Source organism: Neofelis nebulosa, chromosome 6, assembly GCF_028018385.1.
Source record: "Neofelis nebulosa isolate mNeoNeb1 chromosome 6, mNeoNeb1.pri, whole genome shotgun sequence".
Lineage (NCBI taxonomy): Eukaryota > Metazoa > Chordata > Mammalia > Carnivora > Felidae > Neofelis > Neofelis nebulosa.
Window position 1 is genome coordinate 68,313,288 of NC_080787.1, and position 21,738 is coordinate 68,335,025.

General features: G+C 36.8%; 1 long non-coding RNA gene across 1 annotated transcript in view; it reads right to left on the bottom strand.

Moving 5' to 3' along the window:
- The window catches only part of LOC131514432 (uncharacterized), a 96,356-nt gene that overhangs the window by 61,526 nt on the left and 13,092 nt on the right, over positions 1–21,738 (bottom strand). The window contains exon 2 of the long non-coding RNA XR_009263069.1: positions 5,425–5,551. This is a non-coding gene — a long non-coding RNA (uncharacterized LOC131514432). The remainder of the gene's footprint in view (positions 1–5,424; positions 5,552–21,738) is intronic.

Sequence of the window (21,738 nt, forward strand, 5' to 3'; positions counted from 1 at the left end):
AATTGTATTATTCCATTTATATGAAATATACAGAATAGGAAAATCCACAGAGACAGAAAGTACATTAGTTGTTGCCAAGGGATGGGAGAAGTGAGGGCAAAATTGAGACTAACTGCCAATATCACAGAGTTTCTTTTTGGGGAGATGGAAACGTTCTGCAATTAGTGGTGATTGTTGTTTAACATGGCGAATATACTAAAACCCACTTCAATGTACACTGTAAAATGGTGAATTTTTTGGTATTTTATGGAATATGAAATTTTGTAATGTTTGTATGTGAATTTACATGAGGATTATAGTTCAAGAAAACAAAAACTTTTTATGTGTTAAAAAAAAAGAACCTCAAATAAACAACCCAACCTTATACATTAAGGAACCAGGAAAAGAACAGACTAAGACTAAAGTTAGCAGAAGGAATGAAATAATAAATATTAGAACAGAAATAAATATAAGCTAGAAAGACAATAGGAAAGATCAATGAAACTAAGTCTTATTTTTTGAAAAGATAATTAAAATTGACAAAACTTTTGCTAGACTAAGAAAAAAGATGATTCAAAATTATAAATGAAAGATTATAACTGATATCACAGAAGTACAAAGAATCATAAGAGACTACTATGAATAATTATATGCCAACAAATTAGATAACATAAACGTATAAAGTCCTAGAAACATACAACTTACCAAGACTAATGTATAGAAAATCTGAACAGACCTCTAATGAGCAAAGAGATTGAATCAGTAACGAAAAATCTCTCAGTAAATAAAAGCACAAGACCAGAGAGCTTCACTGGTTAATTCTACCAAACATTTAAAGAATAATTACTACCAACCCTTCTCAAACTGTTCCAAAAAAATGAAGATAATTAAATTAAATCCCTGTTACTGAAGTTAGGTATGGAAACCATAAGAAAAGAAAATTACAGTCCAATATCCCTGTTGAACATAGATGCAAAAATCCTCAACAAAATACTGGCAAACCAAATTCAAGAGCACATTTAAAAGGATCACACACCATGATCAAGTGGGATTTATCCCTGGGATGCAAGGATGGTTCAACATATGCAAATAAATAAATGTAATATACCACATTAACAGAATGAAGGATAAAAATGAGTCATTTTAATAGATGTAGAAAAAATCATTTGATAAAATTCAATACCCTTTAATTTAAAAACTCTCAACATATTAGGTATTGAAGGAATATACCTCAAGATAATCAAGACCATATATGACAAGTACACAGCTAACATCACACTGAATGGTAAAAAGTTAATATCAGGAAAAAGACAAAGATGCCCATTCTCTCTGTCTCTACCTCTACCTCTACTAGAAGTCCTAGCCAGAGAACTTAGGGGAAAAAAATAATAAAGTAAACGAAAGACATCCAAGTTGGAAAGGAAGAAGTAAACCATGTTTGTTTACAGATGACATGATCTTATATATAGAAAACCCTAAAGGCTTCAGTGTTACAACCAATAAACAAATTCAGTAAAGTTTCAGGATACAAAATCAACATACACAAATCAGTCGTGTTTCTATAGTCTAACAATAAACTGTCTGAAAGAGAAATTAAGAAAGTAATCCCATTTACAATATCATCAAAAACAATAAAATGCTTAGGAATACACTTAATTAAGGAAGTTAAAGACCTGAAAACTTTAAGGCATTGATGAAAGAAATTGAAGAAGACACAAGTAAATAGATAGCTCATGTTGTTAGATTGCAAAAAATAATATTGTTGAAATGTCCATACTACCCAAGGATATATAATGCAATCACTATCAAAAATTCAATGGACTTTTCCCCAGAAACAGAAAAAAAAAACTATCCTAAAATTTGTACGTATACAACCACAAAAGATCCTGAGTAGCCAAAGCAATCTTGAGAAAGAACAAAACTGGAGCATCACACTTCTTGATTTCAAACTCTATTACAAAGCTATGGTAATAAAAACAGCATAGTGCTTGCATAAAAACAAGCACATAAACCAGTGGAACAGAATAAACCCATGCACGCACAGTCAATTAATATTTGACAAAGGCACCAAGAACACACAGTGGAAAAAGATGGTCTCTTCAATAAAACTGGATATCCACATACAGAAGACTGAAACTGGACCACTATCTTATACCACTCACAAAAATTAACTACAAATGTGTTCAACACAAGACCTGAAACTGTAAAACTCCTAGAAGATAGCATAGGTGGTAAGATGCTTGACATTTAGTCTTAGCAGTGATTTATTGAATCAGACACCAGAAGCATAGGTGACAAAGGCCAAAAGAAACAAGTGGGTTTACCTCAAAGTATAGAGTTTCTGCACAGCAAAGGAAACAATCAACTAATTGAAAAGGCAACCTGTAGAATGGGAGAAAATATCCAAACCATATATCTGATAAAGGGTTGATGTCCAAAATATATTTTTAAAAAACTCATAAAACTCTTTAGCAAAAAAGCAAATAATACAATTGCAAAATAAACAAAGGACCTGAATAGACATTTTTCGAAAGAAGACATAAAAGTGGCCAATAGGTACAGCTCAACATCACTAACCATCAGGGAAATTGAAATAAAAACCACAATGAGATATTACCTCATACCATTAGGAAAGCTATTATCAAAAGACAAGAGCTAACAAAAGTTGGTGAGGATGTAAAGAAAAGGGAACCCTTGTGCATTGTTGGTGGGAACATAAATTGGTGCAGCCACAATGGAAAACAGTATGGAGTTTCCTCAAAAAACTAAAACTAGAGGTACCATATGATCCAGCCATCCCATTCTTAGGTATATTTCCAAAGAAAATGAAATCAGTATCTCAAAGAGATATCTGCACTACCATGTTCATTGCAGCATTATTCCCAATAGCCAACATATAGAAACAACCTAAATGTCTTTTGACAACTAAATGGATAAAAAATGTTGGCTCATGTGTGCACATGCATGCACGCGGGCACGCATACACACACACACAGGAATATTATTCAGCTATAAAATGGAAGAAATTCTGCCATTTGTGACAACATGGATGAATCTGGATGGCATTATTCTAAGTGAAATAAACCGGACAGAGAAAGACAAATACTCTATGCTATCACCTACATGTGGCATCTTAAAAAAAAAAAAAAGCTGATTTCTTAGTAATAGAAAATAAAATAGAATGGTGGTGCCAGGGACAGGAGGAAGGGAAAAATGAGGAGATATAGATTAAAGAGTATGAACTTTGAAACTTTCAGTTCAAAAAATAAGTTCTGAGAATCTAATGTACAGCATGGTGACTATAGTTAATAATATGGTATTGTATACTTGGAAGTTGCTGAGAGTAGATCTTAAGTGTTCTTACAACACACATCACAAAATGTTAATTGACAATGTGGAGTGATGGATGTGTTAATCATCTTGATCCTGGTAATTATTTCTCAATACATATATATATCAAATTATCACATTGTATGCTTTAAATATATATGATTCCATTTGTCAATTATTCCTCAATAAAATTCGAATAGAAACAAAATAAATACAATATATGTGCAAAAATGTTAAAGCAGCTTATGTTATTTGATGTTTGTAGTGGGATGGGTTTACATAATCAGAGAGGCAAACAAATATTTATTTAAAGATTTTCATTATAGTATTCAAAATAGTGAGAAATAAGAAACTCTAAAGTCCCAAACATAGGGTATTAGTTTAATAAATAATGCAATATATGCATTATTTGTTAATTCTGCATAAAAATGTTCTGAAAAATATTTAGGAAACAGAAATGTTTACTCTAAAGGCTTAAAAGTGTTTAGAGCAGTACACAGAATTTTATGTGTTATGTATTATTCCAATCTTATATTTATAAAAATTATTGATCCTCAAAAAGTTTTGAAAAAGTAAAAGGAAATATAATAAAATTTTAACATCTGGAGTGAGTGGAATTAGGAGTGTTATTTCTTTACATGCTATTTAATTTTAATATTTTAAAAATCATATGCATTATTTGAATAATCAGGAACAAATAATAAATGTTACAAACACTATTCAGTTATAATAACAACACTCAGAAAAACCTGGTTGGCCTTATTAATACAGCATATCAGGAGCTATTACATTGCAGGTGTTTTTGGTTATGTCAATGTCAATACCTCACTGTTATCATTCTTCCACTGTTTTTTTCTTTCTGCTGCTATCCTTCTACCCCCTATTTATTTGGTGGTCTTTTTTTTTGGCATTTAAAAATATATATAACTCATTTCTTCAATTGTGTTATTTTGACAATACATAAATTGTCATTTTCTTCTTCTCTTGACTTTGTTGCCTTTGTTTTAAGCTTTTCATTTATTCACTTTAGAGCATGTGTCTTTTTTGTTTGTTTGTTTTGGGGGGGAGGATGTGGAAGAGCTCTGGCTTCATATAGTAATTCAGAAATCTAAGAATAGAGAATATAAGCCCGAGCTATTTACTGTATACTTTATGTTTAAGTAATTCTTTTAAGTTTTGTAACTAGGAGACATTTTGGATTCAACTAATTTATTCTTGTTTTTGTGTCTTGCATTCAAAAATGAATAAGTTTGGGTTTGGAGGGGCTAAGTAATTAATTAGCCTGGAGTCTGAGACTTTGTTAACTGCTAAGATGATTACTATTACAGTGTTCCTTTTATATAACATGCTCCTGGTCTTCCTTCATCTGCAACTTCCCTTCTTAACCAATAAAAATGGTGTTAATTTTTAGTTCCCTAATAGAAAACACGTTATGATGCCATGAAGTCTCTTTGCAAGATGAGAGGATTATCATTCAACAGGCAAAATCTGAAAACAGACATATGTAATATCAGAACCAAATGCTAGAATGTAGGTTATATTTAGCATCAGCAACAAATTTATTGATGCTGATTATTTTAAAGCCAAACAAATTATATAAGGGTTTCTACTGTGATTGTGTCTATTTGAATATGACAAAAACTGAACCCCTCGTTTTCCTACCCACCTCTCAAAGCTGCCCCATCTAGCCTGTTGAACAAGCCAGAAATCGGATATTCTTCCCCTTCCTCTCCTTCACCCTTTTTATCCAGTCCACCACAAGGCACGTTAGTGTTAACTAACACTAGGCACTGGGAGTGTTAACTCCCAGTGATCTCTTGAATCCACTCACTTCTCTGCCTCCACCATCACTGCCCATCCTCCCATCAGTTCCAGCCGTGTCATCTCCTAGGGGCTCCTGCAGAACCTCCAGACATCCACCTTCACACCCAAGATGGTTTTTGGGAAATGCAGATCCCATCACTAGACTCTCCTGCCAACAAATTCAGTGGCTTCCTTTGCTCTAAGGGTAAGGGGAAAATATTTAACATGGTCCTCAAGGCCTGCTCTGTTCATTTTTGTCTCATTCTGTCCTTGCTCTTGCCAGCGTTCAGGTTTCCAGTCCCTGGTACTCACTGTGTCCCCCTCGCCTCCGGGGTTGGGCATATGTTGTTTTCTCTCCCCAGGGTACATTTTCCACACCCTTTTCCTCTAAGGGACTCCTACTCAGTCTTCAGATCTTTGTGTAATCTTTGCTTCCATCCTGCCATGGGAAAAAACATCACTATTATATGCTGTTATAGTTCTTTGCCCCTTGCCTTCCCAGTGGGCTCACTATTGCCATTTTCCATGTATTTGTGAGCTAATTTGATTAATGTCTTGTTTCTATTCAACTGCAGGCCCTAGTTTTGCTCCTAGCATATGGAAGATGCTCAGTAACCTTTGGTGGAATGAATAAATCAATGAATGTGTATCTAGTATGCCACAAGAAGTACATTTATATTAGCCACATTTGCTTCTCCTGTTGCTTCATTTTTAGGAAGGGGTGACTTCCATATAAGCAGATATTTATCCTTTAACTTCAGGGAGAAAATCACACAACCATGTGGTCTCTTGAATCCCAAGATATGCACTATCCAAGCTCAGTTGGGTACTGAGTGACATTTAGCGATCCTTAGCACACACTTGTGCAGCATCCTCTCCTGTTCCCCACAGCTGCTCATCCACCTTGTTCTCTTTAGCTTGACAACTATGCCCACATGGCTTTCATCATTCTCAGCTGCAGGTATCTCCCTGGAGAAAAGTGACTCTATCAAGTTTTAAATCCCTCCCTAGACACACATATGCACTTGTTCCTCTCTTTATGTCCTTCCTTCCTGTCCAATACTAGTCTGTGCACTTGTGTTCTAAAGCCCACACCCTCTCATTCCCTGAGGGCCTCCCTGGATCAATTTATTAGTCTTCTTCTATTATTTTCATCTCCTCTTCCACTGGCTTTAATCCTCCAATATACACATTTTATAAATGCAGATGTCACAAACAAAACGTAATACATAAATATATCATAACAAAACCAGAAACTCCTTTTTGTAAAATGTGAGAAAATTAGATGCACCTTATTGTAAAAGTCTGAACATTTGAATTTTGCTAAGAGCATCTACACCAGTAGTGCCAGTAATATTTTCTCTCTCCTTAACCCTCCAGCTTCTCTTCCCCACTCTGTATTCTTAGCCATTACCTTTATTTACTATTTCACAAAGAAAAATAGAAGCCAACAAAAGAAAACTTAGAGAAATTCTGCACTGTTGACCTATCAGTCTATATACTCTGCCTACTTCCCAGTAAAGAACTTCCCTGCTCCTATTTAAGGCCAGTGCCCCTAACTTGTGCAAAAGATCCTATCTTTGCTTTCTTCAAGGACATAATTATTTTCTGAATAATCAATTTTTTTCATTTTTTGTTTATTCATATATTTGGCAGTATCTCCCATCTTAAAGAAAACAACAGTAAACTCTCTTAATTGCCTGGAACTAGCTCTTGCTGAGGGCATTGCTGACCTATGCATTGCTAAATTCAATGTTCATTTCTCAGCCATTCACACCATTGAATTATGAGTAGCATTTGACATAGTTGATCACTTCCTCCTCCTTAAAAATATCTTCTTCACTTTCTTTCCAACACACTGCTTTTTGAGTTTCTCTCTTACCTCTATTCATAGACTCCAGTGTGGATTCCTTCTCATCCCCCCAAACTCTCAATACCGTGGTGCCCTGTGTCTCCATTCGTGTATTTCTTTTCTTTACCACCTACCCTTGCACTAGTTGGCCTCATCTAGCACTCTGGCTGAGGATAGCATCTGTATGCCAGTGACTTCTAATTTTACATCTCCCCTGAAGTTCAGGTTTGGGCATTCTATGACATACATAATTAGTAACTACACTTGGATGTCTAAGAGCAATCCCAAACTGTATATAGTAAAAGCCAAATGCTTGATTCCAGACCTCCCTTCTTAAACCTGTTTCTCCTCCAGTACTCATTTTTGCAAAAAGCAATTCCGTTCTTCTCGTTGTTCAGGCCTAAAGCCTTAGAGCTTTTCTTGACTATTTTTTTTTATCACATCTCACATATGTTCCATCAATAAATCTTTTTAGCTAAATCTTTAAAACATATTGACAATCTGACCACTCTGGCCACTTTCACTATTACTACCCATCATCTGAATTATTATAATAACTTCATAAGTGGTCTCCTGCTTTTGCGCTTTCTCTCCTCACCCCAACACACACACACACACACACACACACACACACACACACACACACACACACCAGCTAATCTTCACAAAGCAACCAGACGTATTTTTGAAATACTTATAAATATTACTGATACAAAGATGTATGCAGCACAATTTGCAGGTAATAATAACATACACACAGAATTCTTTTGATTTTTTCCAAAACCTATAATGCTTAGTATTTCCACACTGGTAAAACAAGTTAGTTGTCAAAGTACAGGTAAGTTATAGTAGTGATAAAGGTGATAGAGTCATTTAGTGTGACGTCTTATGGTACTGGGAGTTCACAAATTACAGGCCACAGACCAATTTCATCAGAATCACTTTAGGGGCCTAAGAAAAAGGTAGGTTCCTGTGACCCACTCCAGACTACTAAGCCAGAATCTCTAGGGTTTAGGAACTAAGAATGTATTTATTTATTAAAGTATACAGAGTTTAAAAACCACAGTCCCATACCATGCCCCAATGACTGTTATCTCACCTTTATTTGAAATACTATAGTGATAAGCAACTTGATCAGAGAGATCTTTTTATTTTATTTTTATTATTTTTTTAATTTTTTGAATGTTTATTTATTTTTGAGAGAGAGACAGAATGTGAGTGGGTGAGGGGCAGAGAGAAAGGGAGACAAGAGAATTTGAAGAAGGCTCCAGGCTCCGAGCTGCCCACACAGAGCCCAATGTGGGGCTCGAACTCACAAACTATGAGATCATGACCTGAGCTGAAGTGGAACAATTAACCGACTGAGCCACCGAGGCGCCTCAACCAGAGAGATCTTCTTAAAACATAAGTTAGATACTGTCACTCCTATACTGCAACCCTCTCAAATGGGTTTCTGTAAAGTAAAAGCCTAAGTTCTGACTTTAGATGCTTTAGGTCCCTGCTACTTCTCTGGTCTCATTTCCTTACACTTTCCCCCTCCTCCATTCTGTTCCAGCCACACTAGTCTGTTTGCTGTATCTTGAACACCCAGAGCACAGCCTTGGCTAAGGGCCTTTGTACTTGCTGATTTCCTTTCCCTGGAACACTCTTCCTCCAGATAACTTCATGTCTTTACCTTTATTCTGCTATTTTTTTCAAATGTCAGTTCATCAGTGATGCCTTCATGACCAACAGATAGAAAACAGCCTCCCTCCCACTCTACCCTCAGGGTACCCTGATTTCTCTTTTGCTGCTTTATTTTTCTTTGCAGTATAGTGTTTGTCCTCAGCTGTTCTCCTCTAGAAAGATTTAATTTTTTCTTTTTTTTAATGTTTATTTATTTCTTTTGAGGGAGAGAGAGAGCATGAGAAGGGAAGGGACAGAGAGAAAGAGGGAGACAGAGAATTGCAAGCAGGCTCCGTGCCATCAGCACAGAGTCCAATGTGGGGCTTGAACTCATGAACTGTGAGACCATGACCTGAGCTGAAATCAAGAGTCAGAGATGCTCAATGACTGAGCCACCCAGGCACCCCAGATTCACTTTTCTAAAAAAAAGAAAAAACAAGACTCACTTCTACTTGCTACTTGATGAGTACCTTCTTATCCTTAAACTACTCCAGGTCAAATCCTGAAATTTGGAAATTCCCTTGTGTACCCACACCCTTCCATTTGTTTGCTAATCATGCCTTTTCATAGTTCTTGTGGTGATGCCTCCTATTTCCACATTACGTTTTCCCTCTTGGTTGGACTTAGCTACTTGACTGACTCCCACATATAACCCCACTCTTGCGTGCACCGCTCCCTCACTATTTGTTTTCCCAGTGCAGGGCTCATGAACATTCCTATAAGAAGGCCCAGTGCTAATTGTGCCCAGTGGCTCTCTGCTTGCTAATCAGTGTTTGCCTTGAGGCCACCCTTCTCAGTGCTGGCCAGTTCATCTTCCTGTCTTTCTGTAGTATCCTTTTCTTACATCCTTTTCTTCTCAAGCCTTCCCACTCCCCTTAAGGATCTAGTTCTACTAGGGGTGCCTGTGTGGCTCATTCAGTTAAGTGTCCCACTATTGATTTCGGTTTAGGTCATGATCTCACCATTCATGAGATGGGAGCCTTGCGTCGGGCTCTGTGCTGACAGTGCACAACCTGCTTGGGATTTTCTCTCTCCCTCTCTCTGACCCTCCTTCACTCTCTAGCTTTTTCCTCTCGAAATAAATAAACTTTAAAAAAAAAAAGGATATAGTTCTACTCCACTGTTTATGAAAAGGTCCCTTCGGCTTTACCTCATGGGTGGATAAAGATCACCAATTCCTTGGTTTATTTGTTCTACACAAAATAAGATAACAAACACTGAACAAAAACAACAACAGAAATCCCTGGATACTTGCTGCTCTCTGTTGACTCACACCTCAGCAGAAGTCGTTTCCTGTGGGGTGCCTGGGTGGCTCAGTCAGTTAAGCATCTGACTCTTGATGAAAGCTCAGGTCATGATCTCACAAAGCTCTATGCTGACAACTTGGAGTTTGCTTGGGATTCTCTCTCCCTGTATCTCTGCCCCTTGCCTGCACACACACATGCACTCTTTCTCTCAAAATAAATAAATAAACTTAAAAAAAAAAGAAGTCATTTCCTGTGATTTGTCTTTGATTATCTTGTCTCACTTTCTTACCACACTGATTCCTCTTGACAACCTTTGGAAGGATGTTTTTCAAAATTAATAAATACACCAAACCAAAGACCAAAACCAAACAAAATTCCAGTATGTTCTCTCTGGTATGGCCAAGAGGATTTTCCCAAACACAATGTGGCTGTGTATCAGCTTGCGCTTCCATGCACCTCATTTTACTTCTCAAGGCTTAGGATGCATGTGAAACTCTCACAGGATTGGTCTCCATGGCCTCTCTTTCCCCAGCTACCCTCCTTTGTTGATTCTACACCTTCGTCTTCCTCCTATGATAGTATAACTTCTTAAAAGAAAAAGTTCCGCTTCCTAACTAACCTAAATTCCCACTCCTTCCTTCCTCCTTCCTGCCTCCCTTTCTTCTTAAGCATTCCACAAAGCCTGCTCTCAGAAAGGTCACTAGCAATCCCAAAGAATGAGTCATTACCAAATCTAGCGGTCTGTGCTCTATTCTCACCATTCACCCTGGGGTTTGATGACACTGTCCAACTTTCTTCTTAAAATTTTTCTTTTCTGTTGATTTTCAAAGAATGAAGTACTTTTTGTGATTTCTCCTATCTCTGAGTTTACTCTATTTATGTCTTCTTTCTGGGTCATCTTTCTTTTTCTATCCCCTAAATATAGATTTTTTCTCAGTTTTCTCCTATGTACAGTTGACCCTTGAACCATGTGGCAGTTAGGGACACCAACCCCATGTGGTCAAAAATCCACATATAACTTTTGACTCCCCAAAAACTTAACTACTAAGAGCCTACTCTTGACTGGAAGCCTTACTAATAACATGAACACTCAACACACATTTACATGTTGTATGTATTATATACTGTATTCTTACAATAAAGTAATCTAGAGAAAATAAAATTTTATTAAGAAAACAAGGGTTCTAAACCCATGTTGTTTAAGGGTCAACTGTATTTTACTCTCTATACACATACCTGGATCTTTATTGCCTTTTTGCACTTCCAAAGACCTTTGTTCTAAAAAAAAAGATTGCATTTGATCAAGTCAAGTCTGCCTTTGGTAGTTCTAGACAGCTTATTCCCTTTATTTCACTCCAAGACTCTTTGCAGAAGGAGCTGAAAATTAATAACATTTATATCATCTTTCATGGCTACCAGTGTGCATACTTATGCTAGATGCTTAGTATTGTTCAAATTGAATTAATGGATCCTGAGAAAGACAAAGTAATGGACTACTGAGAACCATCCTATTTTGTGATCATAGGCGAGATCAGAGCTGAATTCTGGAATGGTTAATTTATTCTGAATAAATTAACAAAACTTAATCGTAGACCTTGGACAAATAAATCAGAATCATGTATCCAAAGATAAATCAAATGTACAGCCTATAGTCATCAGTCAAATTTCATTAGCATTTTACTTGCCAAAACTGTATATCATTTTTCTAATACATAGAGTAGAGCTCCATTATCACTTGATCAATCAACCAGTAAAATCACAAGGTTATTTTTTGTGTGTGTTTGTTTTTGCTTTTAATATTATTTTATCTTTCTGACTCTCTTAGTGCTGCTCATTAATCAAGAGTTGGGAGATATAAAAGAATACTATTATATCCTAGCTACTACAACTCTATGCCAGGCATGGGCAGAGCAATTCCATTTAATCTTCATAATGCAGAATGTAAGATATTATAATTTCCATTTTACAAATGAATAAAATGAGGCTAAAAAGGTTAGAATAACTCGCCCAAGGTAAAACAGCTAGAAAAGGCAGATCTCCAACACCATTGGGAGCTACCTGACTGCAATGCTCATGATAGAGTATGGTAGGAGTCAGAAACTTAGGGGATGAATCCTTCTTTGCAGAAGCATTCTGTTTGGTTGTCAGACTGTTTACAATGTATTTCCACTTAATTGGAATACGTTTGGCCTAGGACTCCAGGCCTCCTCCAGGACTCCTAGGACTCACTCACTGTTGTCAACTACTGATTCATACATTTGTGTTACTTGCCTGACACCTTTAATCATTGAACTCTCCCCTTCCATGATGAGGCATCCTCCCTGACCTTACTGAATTTATTTTAGTGTTGGGAAGGAAGGTTCAGAATAGAAACCAAGAAAAGATATGCAATATTACAATTTTAGTAGATGTTTGGAACTGTTTTAAGGTTCCCTGTAAGTGCAAGAAATATACAAATGAGCTGTGGCTCACATTTATCAAGCCACGTGCTGCAACCTGCACTGTTTTTCAATCATCATTTGATTTATGCTTCCCAATAACTCTCTGATGTGGGACTTTTATAACCCCCAATTTACCAGTGAGGCACCTGGGATCTGGAGAGATTGGGTCACTTCCCAAGGCCACACAGCGGGTAACTGATAGAGGTAGGGCTCCAACACAAGCCACTGAATTCCAAATCCAAAATGCCTAGCCACTCTTCCATACTGCTTCTGGTTTAACTCATTATGGTGAAAATAGGCCTGTGGGGGACTTCTAGGAGGATTTTTTAAAATTACATTTTCTTGATGTGTAATATACATACAGAAAGATACCACCTATCAGAAGTATGTACCACAGTGAATTTTCACAAATGACCATACCCGGATAATCAGGACCCAGGTCAAGGAACCACCTGAATTCCCCACTTGTTCCCAGTCTCAAGGCTAAACACTATCCTGATGTTTAATAGCATAAAGAAGTGGTGTTTTTTCTGATAAATGGACTCAAACAATATGCCTTCTTTTATGTTTGACTTCTCTCATTTATTATGTTTGTGAAATTCATCCATATTGTGTGTCCTTGTAGATCATTTCTTTTATTGTGTTATAATTTAATGGAATTTTATTATTGGATTTGTTTTTGTATTAAATAAAGATACTGCTGATTTTTCTCCCTGAAAAGAAACAAAATGATATTCAACCAGAGATTCCCAAAATACTATCATTTAAATAGATGCAAGAAAGTATTAAAAGGTGTAGGCAGACCATGCCAAGATAGTGCCCATATGTAAATTTATAGCAGTTTTGATGGGGGAATGCCATGTTCTATTTTGGAAGACTGGAAGTTAACATTTAATTTTCATAACTTGCTATGCATACTTATTGTACTTAAGAGGAATTGTTTATTCATGTATTTTTTGAAAGAGGCTTTGTATTCTGAGTGAGTCATATATAATAGGATGCAAAATACCCATAGCAAAATTAATTATAAATATTTAAATATTAAAGTAAATCTCACATCCATGTTTTAAAATAAATTCTTTAAAAATAGGAATGATAAATACGAGTGAGTGATATGTTTTTGTTTTAATTTTTTAGATCGTATAATCATTTAAATTATTTTGCATTTTCCTAATTCAAAAGTTTCCTTAAATAGTCCTTAAACTATCCAAATATGAATCTAGAGTAAATGAAAGCCATATTTCATCAACAATGAGATTTTTTTTCTTTTGTTAATATGCTCTGTCCTCTAGATGTGTCTGTGACTGTAGCCTTCCACCCCTCCACACAGAGGTCTATTTTAAACCAAAACAATAGAAGCGAATAGATCTTCGGGTTGTAGACATTTTTTAGCAACAAGTCATTGAGGCACAGAAAATGCATAGCACACATTAATTCTCATTTTCAAGTAGTATCTCCACCGACTGCCCTGTTTTTAATCTCTGGTGCACGCCCATGACCCCACATGAACCTCTCTCCTAGTTCTGACCCACAGCCGTGCTCTAGTTGCTGGTTTCCAGAGAGCACGTAGGCCAGGGTTGCTCCGACATTGCTTCGGTCTTGCTTTGCTTGTTCTGGGTCAGATCCTCCACCACAGCTCTGGCCTTCTCTGCCTGACCCTGGTACTTTTAACATGATGTTGAACCTCCTGGCTGTATCAGCCCTCTTCTTGTCCACAGTTCGAAGGCAGCTGATTGGTTGACAGCCTAGGAATTTGGTTTCCTTCAGAGATGACACAGGATGTTTGTTCTGCTTGCTTGTCACATTAGAGCAGTCATTCTCAACCCCAGCTTGTGATTATAATCACATAGGATGTTTTTTAAACGTTCTGAAGCCCAATCCCAGATATTCTGATTTAATTGATACAGGGTGTGGACTGGATATTGGGATGTTTTTCTTTTAGAGAGAGAGATAGCTCCTTGGTAGGAGAGAGAGGGAGAGAGAGAGAGAGAGAGAGAGAGAGAGAGAGAGAGAGAGAGAGAAAGAGAGAAGGAGAAGGAGAATCCCAAGCAGGCTGCACACTGTCAGCTCTGGGCCCAATGCAGGACTCAATCCCATGACCCTGGGATCAACAGTCAGAGGCTCAACTGACTGAGCCACCTAGGTGCCCCCAGATGTTGAGATTTTTAAAATGTATGTAGCTGTCAAAGTCAAACAAGTTGGACACTAAAGTAAGGTCAGATTTTATTCAGTAATATACTATTGCAATAGTATATTCCTGCTGTGACAAAGCCTTTGGGGCAGTATTACCCTGTCTTCTTTTTGCTTGGTTTCTTTTTCCTCTCCATGTCTATAAATTTTTTTGCCCAATTCTGATGAAGAATGCACTTGCCTTGTCACCTAAGTTTCTAATCCTGTTACCTATTGGATTTTCCTCCCACTACCTTGTTCCACTTTAGGATTGCACTTTATTCTTCATACTTGGACCCTCCCAAGGAGCAACCATTCCCTGCTGTCACCACAGACCAAACCCTGATCCCATACTTGTGGCTCTTTATGAGCACTGGCCTCCAGCAATTTGCCTATATCTCTTCTATACCTTGTTTGACTCGCTTCACTTCTCCTAGGTTCTTCCCTCTTACACTGAACTTTTTTTCTATACTAGGTTTTAATGACATGGGGAGGCCTTACAGTCCACTGTAGAACAGTGAAAGTAGAGCTTCTCATTGAGGCTTCTATAGGACTATTGGGGTTACCTTCTGGTCACCTTTCCTCCTAATGTTTCACTCTACATTCCCAGAGTTCTTAAAAACATCAATTAATTCATTCATTAATAAACATTCATTGAATGTCTGATGAGTATATTCTTAGTTTTATAAAGTAATCAAAAGTTGATAGTTATTACAACATTTTCACCTAGAAGCGAAGAAGTCCATCATGGATAAACATCTTTTCTGAGCCAATTGGCCTACTACCAATTAAAAAATACAACAGAAGTGGTCCTCAATATCCTTGGTACTATCAAAACATATTCTAGAATCTGGACTGCTTAGGCAGGGCAAAGGTTAATAGTAGTACAAAAAGAATATAACCTTTTTGTAATTGAGCGTAGATCATTTGGCAGGTGTTGTTTCTGCCCTTTAAAATATAGTTGATTGGGACACCTGGGTGACTCAGTTAAACATCCAACTCTTGATTTTGGCTCAGGTCATGATCTGATGGTCATGAGATTAAACCCCACGTTGGGTTCCAAGCTGTGAGTCTGCCTAAAATTCTCTCCCTCCCACTCCCTCTGCCCCTCCCTCACTTGTGTGTATGCTCTCTCTCTCTCTCCTTCCCTCTCTCTCTCTGTATCTCTCTCTCTCAAAAAAAACACATTATATGTATACTGTTGAGTGTGATATGCCCGCACATAAAAAAATAATAAGAATATATGACACATGCACACATATATGAGAGAGGGAGATAACAGGTAATGTAGAAACACAGAATCCCACAAAAAGTAACTTAGGTGAGGAGTGAGGTATTTAGAAAGTCTTATTGGGGCACCTGGGTGGCTCAGTTGGTTAAGCGTCCACCTTTGGCTCAGGTCATGATCTCATGGTTTGTGGGTTAGAGCCCTGCATCGGGCTCTGTTCTGACAGCTCAGAGCCTGGAGCCTGCTTTGGATTCTGTGTCTCCCTCTCTGTCTGCTCCTTCCCCACTCATGCTCTGTCTCTCTCTCAAAAATAAATAAACATTAAAAAAAAATAAAAGTATTATTGAGGAGGCACCATTTAAACTGTGCCATGAAGAGTGTGTAGAATTTTAGCAGGTGTGAAAGTGTGGCATAGACATTCTAGACATGGAACACCAAGTTTAAGGTCAAAGGACAATAGAAAGGCTGATGGAGGAATTTCAATGAACTAAAATATTGACATGAGTGGCTTGAGAGAAATGTGTACTCAGTACATAACATAGAGTAGGTGTCCCATAAAAGGCTGTCAAATGAATTGAATTGACTGGGAGGAAAGATTCCTTAAGGAATTCACTAGGTGGCACTCTTTCTTCTTTGGCAGCATCTTTATGGTAAGTGGCAGAATATTTGGCATTATTGCTGACTTTTTGTGTTTGCTCCAGGTATATTATGTAAATAGATATAACCTGAGGCAAGGTAGCATTTTTGTCTCTGTGGATGACTCACAGAATGCTAGGAATGAGGATTTTCAAGTAACATGGAAAACACTAACAGAATAATTGAGATTCTTAATGTGTGTGTGTTATGGTCTGGAATTCTTTTTGCCTTGATAAATTTTTGTCTCTATTCAAAAAACTCCATTTCAGTTCTTTACTCAAAGACTTCTACTCCTGGGGAATTATTGTAAAAATTTTTTTGTGTACTTTTCATTTGTTTGAAACTCAGCTACTGAATCTGTTAGAATTAAAATGTATATCAACTTCCATTTTGGAAACAGGAATATTAAAATATAAGTTACTATAATCACAAAGCCATACAGTAAAAAATATAATAGAAAAGGATTTTGAAAATACTTGGCTAATAACTTATAGTCACAATCAATTTGATGTGTTCTAGAAATAGCTGAAATATATAAAATCCGTAAATAAAATTACACATATACTGGGTTACATGTTAATTTTGAAATATACAACTTATCAAATCAATTCATCAGGCATTAGTTTTGCCATTGATTTTGACATCCTTGGGGAAAGATTGGCAGGTATTTTAATAACATATGCAGTGAAGTGACAACTTTAATCCAAATTCTCTGAAATAATTACACTTCTAATTATCTCTATTAGTACTACTGAGCACATTTTGTTGTTGCTTCTTAACGAAACAAGAAACATTGTCCTTATGTGCCCTTTTCGGGTCCTTCACTTACTTAAATTTTAACATAATATTCAGGAAAAATATTTTTAATTATGTATAATAGAAGTTTTCATTTCAGTAAGGTCATGTTTTTATGGAATTCTGATAAGAAAGTGGCAACAAATCTTCATAAGATTCACAGATGAATTTTCAAAGATTCTCCTTATTGAGGATTAAAAAACAAACTTGTGGGGGTAGGAAGGACAAAGATAAAAAACAAAATAAGCAAGTAAACAAAACATAAAGAATAAGTCTATGAGTAGTATTTCTATGTATTAGGTGCAGGGTTATGCATATGGTTATGGTAAATACATTACATGGAGTGTAGTAAGCATTGGTGAAAGAACAAAATAAAGTATGTAAAATTTCCCCCTATCTCTTTATTGTTTACATCTAGAACAGATGTTAAAGATTGATTGCTAACTTGTCTGGAAATACCCTTAAGATGATGTACTGATAACTATTCTGAAAAGTAGTTTTTATTCATATTTGGGCTAACTTCCTCACTTCTGACATACAGCCTCTCAATGCATCTCCCTCATGATCCCCAACAGATGTATGCTAAGACGTATTCTCTTCTTGATGCCTGGAATGTTGTCCATGATTTCCTAGTGAATTCTTCTTCAAGGCTCAAGTTGAACATTGACTTCTTTTAAAACGTCCTAAAAATCAGCTCCAGCTTCCCCTTTCTGCTCCCATACCACCAAAGTGGATACCTTGTAGTGCCAGCAGATGCTAATGCTCATCAAGCTTCTCTCCTTCTACCTCAGTGCCCACTAAAGTATTTCCTAGCTTCTTGCAGTTGAGGGAGACTATTTCGATTTGCTGGCCAATAGTATATGGATGGAGGAGTAAATGATACTTCCATGTTTGCTGCATGAAATGCTCTCACCCACAATGCTTCACTCTCTTGCCCTTCTGACCCTGGAGATCATTTATTGAAGATCATGGTGTCACAACATGGGAGAGGCCTGTCCTCATGTCCACTTGACCTCATTTGAGCCGGAAAACTCACGTTCTCTCCTATGTCTTTCATCTAATCAATTTTGAGTACTATTCATTCTATCTCCTAAATCTCTCTCTGTACATTGATTTTCTCCCATCTTGATAGCTATCACCCAGTCTACACTACCAGCCTCTCTCCCTGGACCAGTGAAGTCACCACTGTACCAGTGCCTCAGCATTCAAAGTAGTCTTGGCCCATCCTGATTCAAAATGATGAAATTCCAAAATTGAAAATCTGATGTATTTAAAACTCTTCAGTAATTTCCCTCTCCCCTTAGGGGAAAGCTCAACATTTTGCTGGCCTCCCGTGGCCTGTGCCTGCATACGTCTCCAGTCTGCCCCTCTTCCTGCTCTCAGTGTAGGCTGGGATGATAAACTTTTCTTAGCTCTTGCTACCTGCCAACTCTGTTTAGCCTCTAGGCCTCTGCACTTGCCAATTTCTTTACTCCAGATCTGGCAAAAGCCTAGTAATTCTTCAGATAAAACCTTAAAGATAATTTCTTCAGGGATGGCTGCTTCCCTGGTCTCCTAGATTATGTCTCTCCCCAACATGTTTCTTGTGTTAAGTTTATATCTTTTTTTTTTACATTTATTTATTTTTGAGAAACAGAGTGAGACAAAGTGTGAGTGGGGGAGGGGCAGAGAGAGAAGGAGACACAGAATCCGAAGCAGTCTCCAGGCTCTGAGCAAGTGGTCAGCACAGAGCCTGATGCGGGGCTCGAACCCACAAACTGTGAGATCATGACCTGAGCCGAAGTCGGACGCTCAACCAACTGAGCCACCCAGGCGCCCCAAGTTTATATCTTTAGTATCTATACTCTCCACTATTATTCCCAGAGCTTTGCACAGTGCCTAACACCTTTGAAAAATAAAGGTTAATTAAATGAATTATTTTGCTTATCAGACAGTAACAGAAACATTATCTTCATGTATCTTTCTTCCACTATATTTTGAAGTCTTAGAAATCATAGGCCAGGATTTCCATTGCTAACATGGTGCATGGTATGGATTTGGTGTCTAAATGCATTGGGTGAATGAATGAATGAATGAATGAACAAATGCATTAGGAAGAATGGTGCCTATGCTTAGTCCTTTTACTAAGAGCTGAAATATGACAGTTAAGTGTGATCAGGATTCTGATGGTACAAGCACAGAGGATCTTGATAGCTATAATCTCTGTGTGGGCATGAATGCACATCTTCTCTAGAGCTCTAAGCATCACATATATACAACAGGAACATAAACCACGTGTATATGAGTATTCATGGGCTGGGTTTATTTCTACTCCTTTGATAAAAGATACTGGTGGAGAAAGCAGGAGTGAAGAGAAAGCCAGAACTGGCTGGGTAAGTGGAGAGCCCAGAATAAAGTGTGAGGAGGGAAGGTTTAGGACAGATATGAGATAACAGACAAGTGCAGGAAGAATGTGGGTAGAAGAGGGAATTTTAAGAAGTTGTGGATTACACATTCACATTCATTGAGGAACATGAATAATGGTTTTAATAAATATTTAATTATTTTAGTTGTTAGACTGTTTCTTTAAACACAACTCCATACTGACACAGGGCCACATAGAACCAAGAGATTTATTTAGGAAAGAAAAAAAAAAGTCCTTTTTGTTGATACTCTCATGTAGCTATCTCATTTGATCTGCAATGAAATCTCATGAGTAGTTTGGATAAGTATTATTATAACCATTTTACACATACACTGAGATTTTGAGTAGTTAGAGGTCTAACCAAATTCACAGCTAGTAAGTGAAAAGATGAGACATCAGCCAGATCCTCCAACATTAGTCCCACACACCACATGCTCCCTAATACCCTGCCATGTTACTGTTGAAAAAAAAGCAGACAGAATGTTTTAGTCATTATTTTATAATTAATCTTTTAAAAACAAAAAAATGGATAACACTAGAGAAATGATTAAGAAAATAATCTTATTAAGTTTTTACAGGACAACAATAAATAAATAAATCTTGTCTTTATATACATTCGATATCAAGTTTATGTGCTTATTTGCCAACAGAGGAACCTATATTTAAGTATGTTTCCTATAATAGGTGACAACATTAACTGACTAATTTTTGATTGATTGATTGATTGATTGATTGATTCATTCATTCATTCAACAAACATTTTTGAGAATCTATTGATTCTAGCCAGGAGCCTGTAAGGTAAATAATGCACAGTCCCTGTCTGTTCTCAAGGAGTTCACTCATAGTGGGCAAGAATATGTATTAATAGAAAATGAGAAGACAATGAAATTAAATTCACTGATAGAAAATAGACACAGTATTATGAGAGCACCAAAATAATAATAAAATAATGTAGTCAGTAGGTAGGATTAAGACAGGCTTTCTAGAACTTGACCTGAACTGAGTCTTATAGGTTGAGGAAGCATTTCAGAAGTGGAGCCAATATAGCTGTAGACTGTAAATGGAGAGGCAGGACATTTTGTGTGTGTGTGTGTGTGTGTGTGTGTGTGTGTGTGTGTGTGTGTTTTATATGACTATAATCAAGCACATGTCTTGTGGAAGCATAATTACATGGTAAGAAGTGAAAACAAATCTGACCAAGAATGAAGGGTCAAAGTGTTCAGATTGTATGGTACAGATACACAATGAAGCACTCATTCAAGAGAATCTGCACTCAGATAGGTGACCCTAGGGAATGGGTGAAGAATGGGCAGAAGACCAGAGGTATTTTATTTCATTATCTTTAGGCCAATGTATCCTAGGAAGCAAAGACCAATCTAATTCATATATTCATGAATGAAGCAATGGCAAAACAAATGAAAAACAATAACAAACTGCAAGAATAGAACACAATTATATTATAATTCTTATGTTATAAAACTATAAAGTTTTGTTTACATAAATAGTGTCTGAAGATTTTGAGACTTCAGATTTTTGACACACATTTCAAGTTCCCAGAGTAGGGGTGAGGAAGCCATCAAATGGTGAAAGAAAAAATTCAACAATAAAATCACTATAAAGAGAAATTAACTGCCCAATACAGAAAAAGGGTTTAAAAAAAGGGTGTTTCTAAAAATAAACAGCAAAGAGGAATTCACCAAAAAGATGCTGAGAACCCATGATAGGAGGCAGTGAGAGATCAAGGCTAACAGATGGGAGTACACTAAGTTGACGTAGCATCTGGACATTTGGACCACATGATCAAAGGCTTTTATTTGACCAGATTTCTGTTCATGAAAGAGAGTCCTACAATCCCCAAACAATAAAGGATGAAGAATCCAGCCACTGCTTTAAAACCAGAGGATCAAAGCGGTTAATATTCTGGACAAAGATCTATTTTTGTTATATTTCTCATGCATAAAATGATGGATGTAGATACACCTTGGATTTAAAATCATACAAGGAAATCATACTACTATATTTGGGATAGCAGTTTGTTTTCTATTGATCAGTGTTTCTGAAACTTAGAGAAGTAAGACAGAGATGAGATCAATCTCCAGCTTTAAGGGCTAAGACTGAATTTCTGCAGATGGTTTTAAGTATCTTTCCAAATGATAATAGTTATTCTATTATAAAAAGTTATATTTTTA